The following is a 13,862-nucleotide window of genomic DNA, read 5'->3' on the forward strand; positions in this document are numbered from 1 at the left end:
CTTTTCATGGGCTTCTTGGCCATTTGTATATCTTATTTGGAGAAATGTCTATTCAAGTCTTTTCTCATTTTTAAATTGGGTTGTTTGTCTTTTCGTTATTGTTGTAAGTCTTTTTAAATCTAATAGTTCCCCAGCTCCCTCTCCTTTTTCATGCTATTTATTTGCTGAAAAAACCAGGTCATTTGTCCTATAGAATTCCCCTCATTCTGCATTTGGCTGACAGTTTATTCATGGTAAATTACTCACAGTAAATTACTGGTAGTGTAATTTAACTTGTTTCTGTATCCTCTTACTTCCTGTAAACAGATACTTTAGAACTAGAGGCTTGGTTAGATTCATTTGTTGTTGTTGTTGTGTGGGAATATGTCACAGATGGTCCTATGTCCTTCCCACTTCATTACAGACAGGCATGGAATGCCTAATTGGCCAGTTTTTAATTATCCAAACTGTATTTTGAGGATCCCTAAGTTTCTTCAGGGCTGCTTAAGGAGCCCTGCAAACGTTTAATTCAAATTTCATTTTAAAAATACATAGTTGATTGCTTCTCGGCCTTTTGGCTAAGCTCCAGTGTAAAAATGCACAGTTGACTGTTGGTTTTCTGGATTTCTTCAGATCAAAGAGAAAGCCAAGTAGATGAGCCCCAGCTCTCCACCCTCCTTCAGCCAGAGCTGCTCTGCCTTTTGTATATTTGGGTTGTAGGTAAGTTTTCACTGGAAAAAGTATTGCACTAAGTTTTAAAAATAGAAAATAAAACGAACATTATAGTAAAATGATCCTTTCCTAAAATGTTAGCTGATTGTGTGACTCCATCATAATTGGGGTCTTTGGAAGTCAGCAATACCTTAAGACTCAGAGGGAAAAAAGTTATTTAATGAAGCAACAGGCCCACCTGTGGGGAGACAGGGTGGAGTCTTTCCGGTGTCCCTCAAATCACACAACACGGGAACTGTTGTAATCTCCCCACATCTATGGCTGCCTCCCATTCATATCATATGTTCCTGCCTCATTAAATGAAAGTGGATTTTTAATGAAAGCAACTCATATTTTACAATAGAGCCCAAAGTTTTATGACAGGACCATGATCAAAAATGGAAGGTGATGTGGTAGGAATAGCTGAGAACCTGGCAATTGCCTCTGGTGCAGTATACAGTTGCCCTTCAGGTGCCTTTTGCTGGAAAGATCTCTAATTCTGGTCACAAGAATAGATCTTCCATCTTTCTGACACAGAATGTACACACTTTTTGCGATACCTTAAATCAATACCTGATTGTCCACCAGGCTCTTTCTCCGGTATTCTATTAAAATTGAGCTCCTCTCTGTAACTGAATGTTGAACACATCAAGGTGATGGATAGTGCATCAGCCCATGTCCCCAGGATTTTGGAGGCAAATTCTTCAGCCTTCTTGTGGCTAAAAGGAGATTTATGAACCTTTGCCTCAATTCCAGTTTAATCCTCAAGTGTCTATATTTTAATCGTTGAAGACTTGTAAAGTCTGCCCTTCGTGGAAATAGGATGGACACAGAACTGGATCACATTGCAAGGAGACAGAGAGAGCACTGCACTCAGTCCTCATATTTTTTCTGGAATGAGAAGACTGTGGTTTGTTTCTGGACTAGAAGATTTTGCCAGTAGAAGGAATGCTTTGGCCAGAGTCAATGCTTACTCATCAAATGCAGTCATGTGATATTGTGGTCAATGATGGACTGCATATATACATGGTAGTGGTCCCATAAGATTGTAATGGAGCTGAAAAATTCTCGTCACCTAGTGACATTGTAGCCGTGTAAGTAACATCCTGGCACAACACGTTACATTACTCATATGTTTGTGGCGATGCTGGTGTAAACACACCTACTGTGCTGCTGGTCATATGAAAGTGCAGCACATGCAATTACATACACAGTCCATACTACTTGATAATGATAATAAACAACTATGATACTGGTTTATGTATATACTATACTTTTTTTTTTTTTTTGAGACAGAGTCTCACTTTGTTGCCCAGGTTAGAGTGAGTGCCGTGGCGTCAGCCTAGCTCACAGCAACCTCAAACTCCTGGGCTCGAGCAATCCTCCTGCCTCAGCCTCCCAAGTAGCTGGGACTACGGGCATGCACCACCATCCCCAGCTAATTTTTTCTATATATATTAATTGGCCAATTAATTTCTTTCTATTTATAGTAGAGACGGGGTCTTGCTCTTGCTCAGGCTGGTTTCAAACTCCTGACCTCGAGCAATCTGCCCTCCTCGGCCTCTCAAGAGTGCTAGGATTACAGGCGTGAACCACCTATACTATACTTTTTATTGTTATTTTAGAGTTTACTCCTTCTACTTACTAAAAACAAAAAAAGGTTAACTGTAAAACAGCCTCAGGCAAGTCCTCCAGGCAGTATTCCAGAAGAAGGCATTGTTACCATAAGAGATAACAACTAACTTCATGCATGTTATTGCCCCTAAAGACCTTCCAGTGGGATAAGATGTGGAGGTGAAAGACAGTGATATTGATGATCCTGACTCTCTGCAGGCCTAGGCTAATGTGTGTTGCTTATATCTTAGGTTTTAACAAAACAGTTTAACACTTTAACTGCCATGTGAGTTGTATTTAACTTAAGCTAGTTTTGAGCCCGGGGCCCTGTGAAGCATATATAAGTCACATATCTGTTTACCTTGGGAACTGCATGAACATTTTTCAAGTTTTGCATATAACTCACTTACAGAAAATAATAAAAAATAACAAAATTTTTATTAAATTAGAAAGGATAGTTTTGTTTTCAAATTTTTTTTCTATCTTCATAACAAAACATCATGGCCCCAGGGAAAAAATTTTTCTTCTAGTGTGGCAGTCAATATGTTAAAAAGTAAAAAATAAGTAAATAAAAATTTTGAAAATAGAAAAAAGCTTATAAAATAATTACATAAACAGGGAACATATTTTTGTTCTGGTGTACAATGTGTGTTTTGAGCTGTGTTAATTACAAAAGAGTCAAAAACTTAAAAAAATTAAAACATTAATAAAGTTAAAAAGTTGCAGTAAGTCAAGGCTAATTTATTATTTGAAAAAAGAAAAATATTTTAAAAATAAATTTAGTGTAGCCTAACTGTACATTATTTATAAAGTCTACAGGGATGGTCTAGTAGTCTTTCACATTCACTCAGCACACACTCACTGGTATACCCGGAACAGCTTCTAGTCCTATAAGCTTCATTCATGGTAAGTATCTTATACAGGTGCACTGTTTTAATAATCTTTTATGCCATATTTTTACTGTATCTTTTCTATGTTTAGATACATAAGTGCTTACCATCATGTTACAGTTGCCTACAGTATTCAGTACAGTAACATGCTGTACAGGTGTGTAGGCTAGGAACAATGGGTTTTACCTTATAGCTTAGGTGTGTAGTGGGCTATACTATCTAGGTTTGTATAAGTACATTCTATGATGTTTGCACAATGACAAAATAGCCTAACAATGAATTTTTTAGAATGTGTCCCCTTCATTAACCAATGCATGATGGTGCGTGTGTTATCATTGCTGACACCATCATCATCATTGTCAGCATCATGCCTGTATTCCAACATAACACTGGGAGAGAAGGGCAATTACTGCCTCTCTTAACCTTCTGCAACTGTGAAAAAAGGGCTACAGAAGCAAAAAAAGAAAAAGCAGCCAATCCAAGGCTCAGATAGCAGTTGGCCCCACAAATTCCAAATTTACTGCCTTTTTGAACCCCCAGACAGAATTCTCATAAATTGGCCATGAAAATTTAGCCTAATTTATTGAAACTGATAAAAAGAGATATACACAATAAAAATGAATTTTTAGACACAAATATCAAGGTTTATCAGCTCCCAAGCCCTTTCCCCAAGTCTGTCCCCAACTGGGACTGTAAGCCTATGATAGGAGATGGTTGCTAGAGGCCCACACAAAAAATGGAGCTGTATAACAGGCTTTCTAAGGGCCTCCTCCCTATTCATCAGGCTGCCTTCCTTATAATACAGAAATCATGCTTTGTGTGTACAGATTTATGTCTAAGATGTTCATTATGTTGAACAACTGGAGAGAACCTAAAAGCCCAACAGTGGGAAGACAGGGAAATATAATTGAATTCTGAAACATAAAGGATGCTACAGAAAATTGATTGATGTGGAAAGATGTTCATGATAAATTAGTTTAAAAATAAGGTGGAGGAAATTTTACATAGCTATGATTTTTCTTTTTAGTTTTGGATATTTTTAGCTTTGAAGGAACTATGTGTGCTTTATTTGGGAAGAGAAGGGATATTCTATTCTGAGACTTTTAGTATATTTTCATGGGTTGGCTTATGAGGCCAGCTCCCTGTGGAAGGCACAGGCATCTTGGACCAATGGGAATAAGGCAGTGAAAACAGTTCAACCTGGGAAGAGGAGGGGAAGGGCTTTGGGGGCAAGTCTAGATCACATTCTAGCAGTACTGTTCAGTTAATGAGGAAGCGGCAGATAGAAAAATAAATAGAATAAATGAAGGCTTGATATGATGCACCAAACTCTAAACTTTGAGCCCTTTGTGGTTTGGTTTCAATATGAGGGGGCATAGGGTGATGCCAGGGCCTGGCCCCGAGCTGACATAAGGTGGGACAGGAGTGATCCTGTGATGTTTCTATTTTGCTGTTGTTGCTTTGACCTCTATATTCTTTCTTTACCTACTTGGTTCTGAGTAGAGAGACTTGGCTGTCCTCTCCTGAGTATCTTAAAGCCCACAAGCGATGTTACAAACATAAGCTAGAAGAAAACAAGTGGGTTCAAACAGAGGGAGGTGCTAATGTGGACACTACACATGTGGATCCTCTTTTTAAGCAGCAGTTCACTGCCCTAAATGTGCTGCCTCAGGTAGAAATGCAGGTTAGGATTCAGAGCCTAACATCAAAGATGGGGTACTTTGTTTCAACAGGTTAAAAAGCAACTCATGGTGTCACTGCAAATATATCCGAAAGGTGTTGGCAACTTCAAAGGGGTTCATTAAGAGATCTCCCAATTAAAGTACCTGGAAGTTGACTAAGCTGCATAAAGGTACTTTTATAAAAGCAGGCCCAGGAGGCATTTTAATAAAGACCTCTGTTTAGATAACCAGACCAGGAGAGCTGTGTTACAGGCCTGGAATGCAGAGCAGTTTGCTGGAATGCATCTGACCTAGCTAGACTGAAGTTCCTAACCCTTCTTACCCCAGTTTACTTCTCTTTAAAATGGTAATAATAATATCCACCCTTACAGGGATGTTGAAAGGATGAAATATTATTTTTATTTATTTGTGAACAAAGTCTGTTATTCAATTGGCACTCATTAATGCTAACTTCTTTATAAGTAAAACAAGACACTCAAAATTACTATCTGAACCAAAATCTGTGGTATACTTGCTTCAGAAAGATTCCAGGTTTTCCCTCAATGACTCATACCTAAAAGACAAGCAATGGAAGAGGAAGGTTTAACCCAACCCACTCCTCACGGTTCAGAACAAACAAAATGGTGGGATGTTGAAGGAAGGAAGCTGTCAAGTGGTCAGAATTTGAATAAGGATTGAAAGAAATATTCTGTCAACCCTCTAATGTTCAAATGATCTCACTTGGTCATTTAGATAAATATAGGGTCTGGTAAAATTTTGAAGCTTTCTGAAAGATTGCTCAAACAGATAAGAAAAAAGGGAAGCACCATTGTTGAAGTGACATACGTACACTGTAATAGTGAGCTCTGGACAAAGAGATCCACCATAATTCCAGTTTAACTTCCAGTCCAGAGGCCAGTTCAGCCAAATATTTTGTTCCTGCTTTTTAAAACTCAGTGGCGAGTACATAAAAATGTCTGCAACCCAGATGAGGTTGTTAAATTCCTTCTTAAGAACAAGACAGAAAGGAGAAGTGATTTACTGGACTGTGTTGCTGGGTTTGTTTTTTATTTTTATTTTTGCTCTTCTAATTCCCAAGCCCACAGCAGCCTGGTGCGTTGAATCGTGATTTGTTTTTGTCTCATATGAATGTGAACATCCATCCTCCCAGCAGAAATGGTAAATAGCTGTACACATCTATGTCATGAAGTGGCCGTAAATAACAATCATTTATGGGGCTGGTGGGAGGGCAACCTTAGGGCTCACAGAACTGCTTGCAGCAACACTGCTCTATGAAGTTTTTTTGTAACAAAAGGAGTAGAAACATTGATTTTTGTTGTTACTGTTGTTTAAGAGTATTATTTTAAAATAATACAAATGCACAGGGAAAAAAAGAAAGAAATGGACATGTCATAGAGTGGTATTAAAGGAAAAGGCTCTATGTCCTGCCATCTCCATTTCTCTGCCCCAGTGATAACTACTTAAAAATGATCAGTTTTAGGTTGCCCAAATCATACATGAACACTTTTTTTATTTTTTAATTTTTAAATTTTAAAAATTTTTTATTTTAACGTATTATGGGGGTACAAGTGTTAAGGTTACGTATATTGCCCATGTCCCCCCTTCCCCCTTTAGTCAGAACTTCAAGTGTGCCCATCCCCCAAACTTCGCACGTCTTACTTGTAGTATTTGTATATACCTATCCCCTCCTCCCCCTCCCACCTGCCCGACACCCAATAAATGTTATTCCTATATGTTCACTTAGGTGTTGATCTGTTAATACCAATTTTCTGGAGAGTGCATGTGGTGCTTGTTTTTCCATTCTTGAGATACTTCACTTAGTAGAATGGGTTCCAGCTCTATCCAGGAAAATACATGAGGTGCTATGTAAACACTTTTTTTACATAAAAATTGCAAACCATACAGGTAAGGCTTGAGTCTCTCTTGACCATCACCCCAATTACATTCCCCTCCTCAGAGGTAATCACTATTGTTAATAGAGGCTGGTTTCCTCCAGATCTTTATGATCTTTGTAGATATGCATGTTTCGATTTTTATTTTATACAAATGGTATACCGCATTTGTTATCCAGCTACTTGTTTTTTGACTTAATACTATTTCTAGGATATCTTTCCATGTCAGTGCATATATATCCATTTTGCTTCTTTAAGTGGCTATGTTATGACTGTGGGATAATATATTTATGTACAATGAACATTTAGATATTTCCAATTCTTCATTATAATGACATGGAGCTCAATGAACATCATTATCCCTACTTCTTGGTGCATATGTGGAAGTTTTTCTCTAGGGTAGATAAAAAAGATCCATTTTTAGCTATTTCTAATTTTTGTTCTTCTGTTGGTCACCATGACCATTTGGAATAATGAGCTAATCATTTATTTCTTGGTTTACCAAATTTAGATCTTATCAATTGACTCCTTACCACGAAAGATGAGTTATTTAGCTCACTTATATGACTCTTCACCTCCCTTTCACTCCCAAGTTTTGTTAGTTATATTTTTTTTTTATTTCGGCATATTATGGGGGTACAGATTTTAAGGTTTCAATAAATGCCCATTTCCCCACCTCCCCCCACAAGTCTGAGTCTCCATCATGACCATCCCCCAGATGGTGCACATCTCACTCATTATGTATGTATATACCCGCCCCCCTCCCCCCTCCCACCTGCCCAATACCCTATTACTGTAGCACCTATGTGACCGCTTAGGTGCTGTTCAGTTAATACCAATTTGCTGGTGAGTATATGTGGTGCTTGTTTTTCCATTCTTGGGAAACTTCACTTAATAGTATGGGTTCCAGCTCTAACCAGGAAAATATAAGATGTGCTATGTCACCATTGTTTCTTAGAGCTGAATAGTACTCCATGGTATACATATACCACATTTTATTAATCCATTCTTGGATTGATGGACACTTGGGCTGTTTCCACAGCCTTGTGATTATGAATTGTGCTGCTACAAACATTCGAGTGCAGGTGTCTTTTTTGTAGAGTGTCATTGGATCTTTTGGGTAGATGCCCAGCAATGGGATTGCTGGATCAAATCGTAGAATCACTTGTACCGCTTTAAGATATCTCCATATTGCTTTCCACAGAGGTTGAACTAGTTTGCAGTCCCACCAGCAGTGTAGGAGTGTTCCTCTCTCTCTGCAACCACGCCAGCATTTATTGTTTGGAGATTTTTTGATAAAGGCCATTCTCACTGGGGTTAAGTGATGTCTCATTGTGGTTTTGATTTGCATTTCCCTGATGATTAGAGATGTTGAGCATTTTTTCATATGTTTGTTGGCCATTCTTCTGTCTTCTTTAGAAAAGTTTCTGTTCAAGTCCTTTGCCCACTTTTTAATGGGGTCATTTGATTTTTTCTTCCTGATTTTCGTGAGTTCTAAGTATATTGTAGTTATCAGTCCCTTATCGGATGCATAGGATGCAAAAATTTTCTCCCATTCTGTAGGTTGTCTGTTTACTTTCATGACTATTTCTTTGGCTGTGCAGAAGCTTTGTAGTTTGATCATGTCCCATTTATTTATTTTTGTTGCTGCTGTGATTGCCTTTGGGGACTTCTTCATAAACTCTTTGCCCAGGCCGATGTCTAGGAGAGTGTTTCCAACTTTTTCCTCTAGAGTTCTAATAGTTTCATACCTTAGGTTTAGTTATATTTTTATTACTAGCTCTTCTATTGATTACCTTTACAACCTCACATAATATACTTAAATATCTAGTTTTTATACAGTCAACTTTAGACAATATCTTTTGATTCTCAGCAGTGAACAATGAGGATATTAGCACTTCTACATCATCTGCTCTCCTCTTCTCCCAAGCCCAGTCAGTTACAGTATTCCTCTTACTCTGTCCAGGTTTATAATTTTTCCGTTCTTTTCTATAACTATTAGTAAGTCTTCCATGGTGTTTCTCTGTGAACTGATTCTAAAAATTGGAAAGCTTTTGATAATGTTTTAATATTATGACTCTTTAAACAATATTCTCAGTATACCCAAATATTGTCTTTGAGTCCTTACAGAAGTGGCAGTATTGCTCAAAGAAACCTTTTCCAGCATCAAGGTCAAATGCATTGCATTTTCTTACACTCCATCATACTCTGGAAATCATGTTGCATTTTAGTTTGATTCATGGATGGAACTTAACTTCCTAATAAACTCCTCCCACCTCTGACATTTCTATTCTTCCTTCCTTCCTTCTTTTCTCCTTTCTTTTAAAAAAATTATTTATGATCCAACTCTGCCTTCATAGTTTATATGCATTTGGGGCTACCACTTCCTTTGCTCTGTTTTTTTCTTTTGTTTAATCTGTAAATAAGGTCTTATCTACTTTTTCTTTTCCAGAAAGTTATCAAATTCTCTGCTCTATGAACGGCTTCTACCTTCTAATCTAATTTTGTATGTTTTTAATCTTGTTTCAGTAAAAATTTGGATAAAGGGAATTTAAATGCACAAATTCAGATATCCATCTTGAACCAGGCAAAGGAGGAATTTAAAAAATTTTCTCTTAAATGCCATTGCTTCTTTTAAGGCATTTTCAACATTATATGGCAGCCCACCTCATAGGGTTGTTATGAGTATTAAAAGCAATAATATACATAAAGCACTCAGTGCAATGCTGGCACATGCTAAGCATTCAATAAATGTTAGTTGCTTTTATAATGAACCTTGCATTCTGAACATATACAGTCCTCTGTGGGAAATTCCAGCAGAAGAAATGAATGTGATCTCCCTACTCCACTGGAGTTCCTACTCTAAGGTGGCAATATGGCCAACATTTTTACTTTATGGCGCTTCACATATGGTAAGAATTTAATGGGTATCTATTGGATGGATAATCGAATACCCCCCAGGTCCCAATAGAAGACATCGCTCCTCCTCTCAGGGAATACTTAGTTGAAGAGAAATAAGACACATATGTAAACAGATACTGAGTACATTTAATCCTGGTTCACTCATAAAATTCATTCAACCAATATTTGTTACTCCTTGACTATGTTAGGAAATGTAGCAAGACACGGTTCCTGCCTTCAAAGGGTTTAAAGTCTATTGGATAAGGTTTATACACAGAGCTAAGTACATCAGGGAGAGGGTATTACCCATCAATGGGGTAAGACAACTTTTCAAGTCACCTCATTCCCATGTCCAAGTCCTTTCTCTCCTCTCTGGCCACCGTCCATCTCTCATGATGTGTCTATAGCAATGTTTATTTCCAAGGCAATAAAAATATCATGTGAATTATATATGGAAGATATAATACCTATGGTGATAGGTATATAGTTCCCTATCTCCCTGGATAAACCTATGGAGCTTAATCTCCCCGCAGGCAAGTGAGCTTTCCAAAGAACACACGTTGTTCACACTGACCTAACCCTAGCCATTCATTGACTTCTTTTCTCTGTGCTAGAAACCCTTCACTCCATTAGTCATCTTATAAATATATACCTAGGGGTTGGAAAAAATCTTCTACTTCTACTTTTACTCCACCATCACCTCAAATTCAATATGTGGTATTTCTGGAGGAAGACAATGGTATGGAGAAAAAAACTTTGAAGCTAGACAAACATGGGTCCAAATCCAGTCTATCCTTTATCATAGTAATAGAATTTTTAGCTGGCCATGAGGTTGCCTAGAATACAACAAGCCTTTGGTGGCCATGTAAATAAATTCTGGCCAAAGAGAGGTAGGTAGAAGCAGTAGTGTGCTGCTAAATGTTCAACTGATTCTATTACACATCTACACACAAACACCATGTATGTATATAAGTTTATTATAAATTTTACTGATATCAAAGATACACAATTTATAAAAAATGTACAATATTTTTTATCATAAGTTCCATACAGCTAACCAAATCTTACAGAATGCTTTGGTTGATTTTTGCTGAACTTTTATATCCATATGCAACTTATGATTGCAATTCTACCATGATTTGACAAATGGAGTTGCATTCCAATTTATTAAGTCTTTTCCTGATAAATGTATTATTATTAAATCTGAAATGTCATCTACTATTAAACTATTTCTTATCTTCATACAAATTATATTCTACTTTGAAATATTTTTCAACTTCAGCATTATGAATTGGAACTTCACTCATTGTCAATGAGGGGATGACTGCTGAACTGGTTAATAGTTTTGAAATAGTAGAAGAATATTTTCTTAATGTTTTGTGCTATTCATAATGTTATGGTTATAGATAGCCATGTTTTTAAGTTTAATCTACATTTTAAACATTTTTCTTCATTACTTTCCTAAGTTTAGACAATCAACAAAATAATAAATCAAATTCTGACGTGTAGCAGTTGCCGATTTCCATGGTGTAAAGATTCCCATCACGGCTGAGTTGAAACAGCCAGCATGAGGTCATTGAATGCAGAGTTGAGAAGAAATATGCAGTATTCCACCATGTGAATGCAATAGATATTTCATATCTTTATGGTTACTTGGAATTCTCTGAATTGTCTATTCATGTTTTCTTATCATTTTTTAAGTGAGTTGTTTCTTTCTCTCTCTCTCTGTCTCACTTGTAAGAACTCTTTGTATATATACAGTCATATGTATCATTTATCACTAGAACATAAACTCCATGAATGCAGAGATATTTGTTTTATTTAGCATTGCAATCCAATAGCACCTATAACATAAAAGATGTTCTAGCAAATATTTGTTAACTGAATGAGTGTGTTGCAAATATTGCCCCAGATTACGGTTTGTCTTTTTATTTATTTTTTATGCTTGTTTTTTGCTATACCAAAATGCTAAAATGTATGTTGTCAAATATGTCTGCTTTTTCATTTATTACACCTGAGTTTTCTGTACTATTTAAAAATGTCTCTCATCACAAGGTTGATTAGTCTCCTAAATTTTCTAAAAGTTTTAATTATTTTTTGTTACATTTAAATCTGGAATCCATCTGGAATTTATTTTTGTATATGACATGCATTTCTTCCAGATGGCTAGCCCATTGTGCCACTTCTGTAAAGAAATTATTTTTCTCTGCTAAACTAAAACTCTACCTTTGTGGTACATTAAGTTCCCATGTATATTGGACTCTATTTCTGGCTTTCTAATTTGTTCTGTTATATATTTACTGTTCTGTTCTGTAATATATTGTTCTGTTATATATATATATATTTCTTCTGGGCTTTTATAATACTCTCGATGCACTGACTTAATGGTAATTGTAATGTAATAACAGGGTACTATTGTGTAATATTTACCATATGCCATTCTGAGCAATTTGCATTTAATTCTCATACAAACCCTATGAGTTAAGTACTATTAACATCCCATTTTACTAATGATGAAATTAAGGCACAGAGAAGTTAAGAAACATGTTCAGCATCACACCACCACTAAGTAGCAGAACCTTGATTTGAACCTATGCATTGTAGCTTTGGAGTCCATGTTCTTAACCATTACACCAGAGTGCTAGTCTTTTTAAAACATAACTTTCTTAGCTATTCTTGGTACTTATTCTCCCATGTTCTTCTTTAAAATAAATTTTGGTTCCAAAACAAAACTCAAACCTCTCTTTTGGGATCCTGATTAGAATTGCATTAACTTTATACATTAATTCTGGGAGGCATATGTTTTTATGAATTATGTTTTCCCATTTAGAAACATAAATTTTTCTATATGTTCAGCTCTCATTTTATGTATTCTGCATTAAGATTTTATAGTTTCCCTTATATAGATCTGATACCTAGTAACATTTTATCCTACGTATTTTATGAATTTTGTCATTGTTGTGAATCCACTGTTGAAAATATAGACAACTTATTAATTTTTTGTGTGTGTATGTTTTACATGTGTATATATACTGTTCACTTACCTTATCAAATTCTCTTATTAATTCTACAGGATTTTTTATCACTTGGATTTTCTAGGTACACAATTATATCCCTTGCAAGTAGAGATAATATTCTTCTCCCTCCTCCTCCCTCTCCTTCCTTTCCCTCCGACCCTCCCCTCCCCTCCCCCTCTTCCCTTTCCTTTGCTCCTTCCTTCCAAGCTGTCATGTGAGAATATAATCCCAAGTAGTCATATCTTCCAACCTTTTAAAAGGAACTAGAAAACTGGATTTTAATATGAGATCTCCTAATTTAAATATTGACTTCAATGTTTAAAAGTACTTTTTAGGTCAAACAAAGATGTCTACAAGCTAGGAAATGCCAATTTTTAAAATATTTCATTCTTACTGAGATAATGTTCATTTAAAAATCTTTGCAGTTTTTATTAGAAATGGATATTGCTATATTTCTCTTTTACTTGTAAATAACATTAATTATGTCGATAAGTTTATTACACTCATATCAGCCTTGATTTCTTAGAATAAAACTAACCCATCATGGTATATTACGTCTTTTGATTAACTGATACATTTAATTTTTCATATTTTATTTAGATTCTAAAAATCTTCCTCATAAGTGAGACTGGTCTATTATAGTCATTTGGAGGGGGTTCTGTTTGTATGAGGTCCGAGTATTAAAGTTTTGTTAGCTTCTTAAAATAATTCCTTTTGCATATTTTTAAGTGGTCTGAGATAATTTAAATAGCATTGGAATCATCTACTATTTAAAAATTACATATAACTTAAGCGTAGAACTATTTGAGCCTACCAACGTAAAAAATGTAGATTCTAGGCCGGGCGCGGTGGCTCACGCCTGTAATCCTAGCACTCTGGGAGACCGAGGCGGGCGGATTGCTCGAGGTCAGGAGTTCGAAACCAGCCTGAGCAAGAGCGAGACCCCATCTCTACTATAAATAGAAAGAAATTAATTGGGCAACTAATATATATATAGAAAAAATTAGCCAAGCACGGTGGCACATGCCTGTAGTCCCAGCTACTCGGGAGGCTGAGGCAGGAGGATTGCTTGAGCCCAGGAGTGTGAGGTTGCTGTGAGCTAGGCTGACGCCACCGCACTCACTCTAGCCTGGGCAACAAAGTGAGACCCTGTCTCAAAAAAAAAAAAAAAAAAAG

This window comes from Microcebus murinus, chromosome 3, assembly GCF_040939455.1.
Source record: "Microcebus murinus isolate Inina chromosome 3, M.murinus_Inina_mat1.0, whole genome shotgun sequence".
Taxonomy (NCBI): Eukaryota; Metazoa; Chordata; class Mammalia; order Primates; family Cheirogaleidae; genus Microcebus; species Microcebus murinus.